The sequence below is a fragment of the Cryptomeria japonica genome, chromosome 3 (genome assembly GCF_030272615.1).
Source record: "Cryptomeria japonica chromosome 3, Sugi_1.0, whole genome shotgun sequence".
Classification (NCBI taxonomy): Eukaryota; Viridiplantae; Streptophyta; class Pinopsida; order Cupressales; family Cupressaceae; genus Cryptomeria; species Cryptomeria japonica.
In genome coordinates, this window is record NC_081407.1 from 40,764,759 (window position 1) to 40,774,592 (window position 9,834).

The window sequence follows — 9,834 nt, forward strand, 5'->3', positions numbered from 1 at the left end:
TAAGAAGAGAAATGCTCCACCATTTTGTGTAAGCTATTTATACACCAAGCATGCCATTATTAGTGACTAGAGTGCATCTCATTGCTTGTAGATCAATACTACGATAGGAACTCCCTATATCTGACCAAACTATCGTGTCACTCAATCATAATATAAATTCATAATGATCTAGTCATGGTGATTCTAAAAAAGTCATTCCTACATCATCCACACTAGCTACTATGTTTTCCCTAGCCACAACATCATAGTCCTATAAGGTCTCCATGTGATGTCTATAGGCACTAATCTATCAAACACCACTCTTCAATATAGCAAATATCCTCTCTGTCATGGTCTCTGACATGTGTAGGCATGTTATCATGGGTATGAAGCCAAAATATCTACCGGATAACCCAATGGTCTAGTACATGAAATGTGCTCAAAATCCCATACATAGAGTAATGTGTATGTCATAAAGTTGTACCCCTCATAGTGTAAGTGTCTACCAAGGTCGTAATAGAGATGTGCCAACATGCTTCATCCCCATTAGTAGATATTCCTACACTTCTCGATCCCCCAAATAGTATGAACGAGACCCCTAGCTAGGTGTTTACCTCATCCATCAGGTGTTACAACTAGAGAAATCATTCCACATGATAAGTATCTTCCAAATGATAGGAATATCCTCGATCGTATGTAATGACCACTGTATGATTATACATCTCGCCCTATAGAGTACATCTAATCCTTAACAATGATTGTGGGAGTTCTTGGCCCCACCTATCACATGGTGACACCTCATACTATAAGTTGCATGATTCGATACACATCCTCTAGGATAAGTATCATCTTTCTCGCTAGTAGATGGAAGGTAGAGGTGTCAACATTCCATCACTCCATCAATGTCATTAGCATCACATCATTGTATCTCATGGTAGACATATGGTACACCCTCCATAACCCTATCGACCATAGATGTGTGTGTGTGCATCAGTCGATAAATGTCTCGTCTGATCCCATAAATACTTGCAAATGAGCCCGCCTATATGTTATCACATCCCAAGAGGGGCCTATAAACACAACAATGAGCTCTCATTAGTATTTTTTCATCAAATTTCTAAATTATTTTAAATCAACTTTCATGTGAGATCCCCTATGGGGACCATGACACCCATTTAGTTCCATGGCACCCATTTGGGTCCATGACCACCAAATGGGTCCATGGCACCCACTTGGGACCATGACACCTATTTGGGTCTATGACACCTAGATTGGAGGGCCCACTAGTTCAGCTAGGTCAATATTTACACAAAAAAATAACTTAGAATAAAAAAATGAATACAAAGAAAAGTTAGGATGTCCTTCCTCATGTGTCTAGCTATCCTTTATGACAACTTGCCTCAAGGCCTCAAACCTGGTTGGCTAAAGTTCATGTCTATGTGGCATCTTGACCCTCGAAGTAGTGTGGACCTGTCTACACTAGATTCAAAACTGAATAAGACTAGTGAATATTGGACTATTCACTATTTAAAGGTGAATTCTCTCTAAAACCCTAACTTAGCATAGTTTGGTTATCCTATCATAAATTGAGCTAGAGAGATTTGATTTGCACATCATTTTTAAATCGTGATTCAATTCTCTTTCTTACCAAATTCTCTTTGAGTGGTTTTGATTTCATTTAGAACCCCATTGGAAGAATTTTTCATCACTTCTTTTCACAATTTGATGTGGTACACATGATACCCTATTTCTACATCCTAAATGAGCAAAAAAAAAACTTGGGACATATCTACACTCGAATTTAACCACTCTTAGTAAGCATTGTGGGTGATTTTGATTTGCACTAACAAAGTAGTTTTGCAATATGCAGTACTTAATGTTGTATTATGGGTACTACTACATTGAGGGTGTCATTCAACAAACTTGAGAATACCATTTTTACTTGAATGTTTACTTTCATCAGGGATAACTTTAAGAAAGCACCACTGGGGCAACTATGTAAAATCCTAGCGAATCAGACATTATTTTCAGGGGAAAATTTTCATATGGATGGCGAATTTTTTTTTCAAAATAGGGCAAAAAATTATTTTGTATTGGCGATTTTTTTCTAGGGTACGAAAATTCCATAAATTTCTGGCAAATTATACCTTGTTCTATGGGGAAAATATATATTGTAGGAGGCGAATAATTTTTGTTAAAAGAAATAAATATATAATTGTATGGGTGAAAAATTTTACTCCGAAGGAAAAATTATTTAAATGTATTGGCAATTTTTATCCACCGCTTGAAAATTATTGAATTTGTTTTGGCGAATATTTTGTTATATATGGAAAAATATATAATTTATTGGCGATTTCATGAATTCATTGCCATTAATAGACAAGGAACATCACATCACATCAGTACATCACATTGAGTCCAAACTTTGCACGATGTATCAATAAGCGTGGCCTCTTTGACACGTGAAGGGTGACACATACCTAAAATCCATAAATGATTTTAAACCGTTCGATGATCGTAGATCAATGGCTGAAGTTTTATTTCGGCCCAATTTTCTGAAGAGGACATAGCTCACTAGAAAGTGCTCGGAATGGAATTGGATTCAATAGACACGTATCAAATGTCACGAATCACGATCAATAATTTCGGTCATTTAATATATATCTATTCACTTACTGCAATCCACTTTGTCCCCACGACTTCCAATGTGGTACTTGCCAACTTGGTACTGGTTTATAGTTGTTTCCAATTTCGCACACTCGTGCATTTATGGGAAAGATTTGCAAAGATACGAAAGATTTAAAAAAATTTAAAGCAACTAATACAGTTAGAGAAGTAATTATTACAATCAAGAGCTTTATTTATATACGATCTCTGCTTCTTTCATCTTCAATTAGCCTTTGCCATTTTGTAGATAAATCGTCGGAGCTCATGGTATTTAAATTCTTCTCTGGTTTAGGTTTATAGGCTTAGGTTGTTTAATTTGTTAATCTGTTTTCTCAAGACGGAGACTCCCATCCACTTGAGAAGCATTTCTGCAAAGGACCAGAGGGCCTTTTTGGGCTCCATTAAGGACCAAACCCTCCAATCAATCTACAAGGAGGTCGGGTTATTCACCAATGAGGCTGTGCGGATGGTGCTGGGCAAAGAGTTTCTGCGAAACGAAAATAGATACCGTGTTAACATGGACATTACATTCCGATTCTTAGCGTCTCTTCTGGACCTCAAAGGAGACAAGGTGGATATGCTGATGCTATTGAGGAAGGTTTTTAAGGAAGACTTCCTTGGAGATGACATTACTGTTGTCATCCTTGCAAAAGTAGGGATGGGGATCCCTTGGGCGAGTGAATTATCCAAGCTTCTCCTCCCTGACCAAACAGTGCCAGTGGCCAGGCACCGTTTCTCCTAAACCTGAATGCGGAGCACTTGACGCGTCACAGGAAATGGACACAGATTGGCAAGGACTTCCTCTGAAAATGGTTGCTCCTGGACGACTTTCCAAACTACATGTGGCTTGAAGAATTCTCTCAGCTTATGTTGTCTGAAGAATTCTACATGGAAGGAGGGCCAAATTATTAGGGCAAAGTTGTAAACCATCCACTACCTGTGCCCTAGCCCTGCCCCCCTGGGCTCCTAGTAGTTTTTTTTTCGTATGTCCTCAAAACCTAACAGGCTCAGTGGCTCACTCATTTTGGCGTTTAAGTTTTTGAGGGACTCAAGTCTCAGTCTTCCGATGTAAAAATTATAAATTTCCAAAGCATAAATATTAATGATAATTTTTCAAATTCCAGTTTGTTTCAGTTTGCCTCTTAGAGTCTTATGGATATAAAAATGCTTTCTATAATTCTATTTCATTTTTATTAATTAGTTTTTTTCAAATGCTTTTTGTATATGAGCTACGTTATTTCAATTATTTGTTAAACAATGGAAATACATTTAATATTGTGATCTTTTTTATGTAATGCTTCTTCCTCTCTCTCTCTCTCTCTATATATATATAATTCAATTCGTTCCATTAATTATTTGTACATTGATTATGGTTGATTATAATTTTATAAATATATAGTTAAGATTTGAACTAAAACTCCAACTTACTTATATTAAACTAAATTTAATTATATTAAATTTACTTGTTTTAATTATATTAAACTTACTTATTTTATTTATATTAAATTAAAATTTATATTAAACTAAATTTATGTTGAACTTTTATATATATTTTGAGTCTTTATTTATTTATTAAGTTAAAATTTATATTACACTAAATTTATGTTGAACTTTTATATATATTTTTAAACAGTTTTTTTAAATTATATATCGTAAACATATTTTTAAAGAATTTTGTTAAACTTTAAATTAATACACTAAATTTATGTTGAACTTTTATATATATTTTAAAACTATTTTTTAAAATTATATATCGTAAACATATTTTTAAAGAATTTTATTAAACTTTAAATTAATATTTTAGATTTAATATTGAATGTTTTCTTTTTTTATATTAAACTTTTATCTTTCAAATTGTATATCAAAATTTATATTTATATTTAGTTATTTGTTTTATTCTAGAAACTAAGTTTCATGTTTTATACTATTTTTGAATTTCAAATTTTTACAAATAATATTAACATTATATTTAATAGTTATCTCAAACTATTGCACATCTTTAAAATTTAAATGTCTCTTATTATGGGACCGACGACATCTGACAACACTCAACATGTATCATCGTCTGTTGGATGAGCAAAGATAAATGACTTAGGGTGGATTTCAGCCCAAATGTGGGAAATGAACACATTTGTGAGAACTTCGCCCGGAATTGAACATTTTAAATTTAATTAAATATAATTGTCTATAAAGCTCTTTTTCGGGCGGAAGTTTAAAATGATTAAATAGACTTTAAAAATAGACCTGAAAAGTGACACGAGTACGGTGATGTGCCAGAAAAATGGCAGAAGTCATGGGACCCACGACATCTGAAAACAGATACCTGTTGGCATTACAATAAGAGAGATTGTTGGCATTTCAATATCAAGAGATTGTTGATATTCATGAAGGATATTGAGAAGGTTGTTGAAGATTATTGATATAACTGAAGAAGGATGATAACTATCTTTATAACATTATTTTGTCATTGATGTCAAGAGATTGATTATCTGATTCAGTATGATGTTGCCATATCTTGAGAAGATTGATTTGAAGAGAATTAAGATGTCGGTAAAAGACACAGAAAGAATGTGATGAATAAGGGGAGAAATAAGTTATTCAATGGGCAACTATTACTGAGTTAGACAATGATGAGATCATGATGTTTAGATTGTTTTGATATCCTACATATGTTGTTGATTGTAAGGTTAATACTATACTATGTCACCGAGCAAAGAACCTAGTCGGTAAACCCTAAGGTTATCGATATCGGTTAATGAAGGCAGAATGTCTACCGAGTAAAGTTTATTATTTACCGGGTCGCAACCAAGTTATGACAGTGCGCATTGGATGGATAAAAGCATTATTTAATGAAGGACAATGATTAGCTGGAGATGTATAAATGATTGGTATGTCGTGCATGAAGTTTGTTAAGGATCTATGGCAAAGGAAAATCAATAGGAAGATCTACAACGCAGATTGAACCACAATAACCTTGTGCAAGTTCCAAGAAAGGACTGCAAGTCCCGAGGCAAGGTAAAACGTTTTCAGATCGAAAGGATACATTGAACCTAGTCAAGTTTGAAGATCTAATGGCTAAGATTGATCATGGGAAATGTGATCAAGGAGATTAAGCAGTTAGCAATTGTTTATAAATAAGGAATTGTTGATAAACAATGTATGCGGGCAAATGTATGCACAGGGGATGCTACAAAGTGATTACCAAGCACAGAAGCTTGAAGACCTGTTTGAATAACAGAGTAGAGAGCCTAGCAGAGGGACAAGATAAGTCTTATGACTATATTGTTTTGAGAAAATAAGAATTTGCTTTAGCATTTTAGATGTGAAGTTGCAGATATATTTTTATTACTGTTATTTTGTAAGTGACAGAAAATCTCTTAACCGAGTGGACTTAACAGTCTTATTTGTAAACCCTCTAGCAAGGTAACATTCTAGTTGAGTGTTTAAAATCCTTTAGCAAGGTCACTTCTAACAAAGTGAAGATCCTAACAGATCTGAGGGAAATCCCTTAACCGGGTCACATCTAGCAATGTGTTTGTAATCTTTAACAGGATTTGCTTTTAATTGAGCATACTCTAGAAGAGTATATTTCTTAGTGGGTTCGAAATCCCACAGTGGTTTTTCCCTATTTGGGTTTCCACGTTAAATCTGGTGTTATGAGTGTTATAATGTTTATATGCTTTTGAGTTTGCATGTTTAGCAGTTTTGGTTATATTACTGAAGTATATGTTACCGAGGTTGAATCTGATGTTTTTATGGAAGATTAAGTTTGTATGATTCACCACCCCCCTCTCATCTTATTAATTTGGCATCTGTACTTAACATTAAGTATCAAAACTATCAAATATGCATAATGTAACTCAAAGGCAGAGGTAATAAATAAAAAGGAGAGAAAGAATTGAATATATATTGTCCTTGCCCCCCAAGCGAGGAGACGCCGAAGAGCTATGTTGTTGCCCCAAGATGATTGTTATTGAAAAAGCATTATCACTCATAAAAAAATCCCCCAATGAAGTTAACTACTAGTGTCATAGGGTGAGGAGAAACATGATAAGGTTAATGGATTACTAAGGCACTACCTCTTCACCAGGGAAAAGTGCAAGGTCAATTGTAAGAGCTAGGCGAGCTCGATCATATTGGTCTTGAACAAATCTTTTAAAGGATTTACAATTTCCAAGAGAATGAGAATAACTATGATGAAAAAAGACAATTCTAATCACATTTCTTATTCTTAAAATTTTAATTAAGTTTAATAAAGGGAAAAACAACATTCTTATCATATTTCAATCACCAAAAGATTCTTGTAGCTAATTTCTCTTGATCATCAATAGGAGTAGGTCTTGTCTCTTGAGATATAGAACAAGGTTTACTAGAAGGAGGATGATTATATTCTATAATTTTGGGAGTGTCATTATCAATGAGTTCTTGTATTCCCTTTTAAAATTTAGGACAATCATTGTCATGATGATCATGGGTTTGATAATATGAGAAAAAATGGATTATTTGAGGTAGAAGCATCTTTAGATGGATGATAATTTCTATGTCTTGCAAGATAATCCTTAAACCTTTGAATCTTCATAAGATCATCCATAGCTGAATGATAAGGATGCCCTAGACCTTCCATACTAACTTTTCAAGGAGGGTGTGAGATTTTGCCAAGATCTAGATGCAATGGAAAGCACAAATAAGAGAGAACAAAATATATGATAGGAATAAACTGTATTCTATCAAGATGCAAAATGTGATCAACTGGATCATCAATTGTTGTTCTATAGAAGAGGGCAGGACGGATTAGCGGGACCTGCCCTTGGGATCGAGACAGATTAGCGGGACCTGCCCTCGGTAACACTAATGAATGATATAGTATTTGTTTTGGCCGGGGCTCACCCTAAACTGCTATGGGGGGCTGGTGGAGAATACTCTTCCAGTGGAGCTGAACTAGAAGCAGCAGGGAGATCTTGGCTCATCGGAGGAAGATAAGAGGATCTTGAGCACTACCCTTTCTGATATTGATCTCTCATCGATCTCAACTCGATCTCTTATTTTAGGCAGCAAATCTTTCTCGCCAATATCCCCCACCCAACTCAGGCTAGATTATATACGTAACATGCCCACGGGCCTATTGTTTAGGGCTCTCTTAGTTGGGGAGAAAGCCTTCCAGAGTTCAACAACGTGCCCCATAATGTAGATGAGCTTGCTTATATAGGAAAGGCTATATGGATATGTGAGCACACAAACATGACATGTGGCTCAATAAGAAACAAGGGTAGGTAGGAAATAGGTTTGGTAGGTAGAGAAACAATAAAATATTCCACATGAGGTGGATCACCCACTGAAGGTGGAATTATCATTCCATAATAAGTGGATATGATAAAGTAGTAACAAGATCACACCATAAAAGGTGGAAATTCTCCTACACACACTATCTCAATGTGACACAAACACCCAAGTGTCTCATACCCAAACTACTATGAAATGCATGTACCTAAGTAAACTTAAGTAAGGTGTAATAATATCCAACATGAATAATTATTTACACCAACACACCCCCTTAAGTGCAACTTAGGGGAATACAGTAAAGTCTACAATGCAACGAAGCAATGCAAGATGGGTTCGGACTACAAGGCCATGTTAGGTACCCATGTACAAATGCAAATGCAATCTCCCATAAAGAGAGGAAAGAGAGAAAAACCCAGTGGGAAAAAACCCTCCCCCAAAAGAGAGATGAAAGCTATACAATAGAACTCTCATAGAAGCATGTGAGGAACAAAACCCCATGTGAGGCAAAAGTCCCCCCCATATGAGAGAAGAAGAAAAGAAGCTAGGAATCCCCCCCTCAATGTAGAATCTGCACCAATGATAGAAGCTCGATGATGTATGAAGAAACTGCTCCACACATGTCGAACAACATTCCTCCACTTAGAAAGAAACAAAAACAAAGGTGTATCCATGAATTCTCCCAATCATGAAGGGAAGATGTATGAAAAAAACTCATGATGAATGAAGTCTCTGAAAACTGCTCAAGTGTCCCCTTGTCAATGTTGAAAGATACCCCCTCCAAAGGTGCTAAACTGCTCCACACTGCTGAAAAAGGCACTCCAAGATATAATGGAGATGAATGTGGAACATGTCTCAAAGACTCACATGTCTCCTCTAAACATAAAGAGACCTCCTCCAACTGTTGTACATAGGTATCCACAATCATGTCAACCTCGAAAGAATGATCATGTAGAGAATGAACAAGAGGGTCAGAGTGTTCCCTCGCAACAATCAAAGAAGGATCATCTTCATCAAAGAGAAGATGAATATCATCAATGATATCTCCCAAATCTGCAATGTGGGATTCCATAAACAAACCTGCAATGTCTGTCAAGTAGGCATCCCAATGAACTGAAGTTGGAAGACAATGAATATCCTGCTGGACTGAATCACATGAAGGCAAAACTGTTGCACTATCTGCATCATCAGGTGCAATAGGTGATGTGATATCAATAGGAGGAGATGAAACACAAGGCTCATGAACGGGGTCACATGTGAGAATCCCCAAGTTCAAGTACCCAAAGTTCTCCTCAAAATTTGAATCATCACAAGAAGTGTGATAATCATGTGTAGAATCATCATATGTGAAATCATCATCATCAACAAAATCTAAAAAGGAGTATAACTGAGATGCATGATCAACCACCCCAGTCGCAATGATAGCTCTCATCTCCAAGTCTCTAATGAAAACTGACTGAGGTGTGAACTCCGCAATTCTCTTAGTTGTGCCATTTGTGATTTGATAGATGGAAAGAAGATTGTTTTTCAAGTGGGGTACACACAACACATCATTGAAGGAGTTGTCCCAAAGAGCAATAGATCGTTTCCCAATCACATCCATGTATGTATGATTGCCCATCAAAATGTGTGGCATGGTGCAAGGCTCAAATGAAGAGAACATAGACTACGAAGATGTGATATGATAAGAAGCCCCTATATCTAGAAGCCATCTCCATGAATCATGACTTGTAGTAGCACAAAGAGCTTGTCCTTTTCTTGTCCAAAAAGAGTGAGCCTTCCTACTTGTAGAAGCCTTGAATGCTTGCCCATCAAGTTGAAGATCAATTGAGTATCCTTCTTATCAATGCCACAATCCTTGAGTTGTGCCCTCGACTCTTTTGCCTTAGTGATATAATGTTGTATAGTATC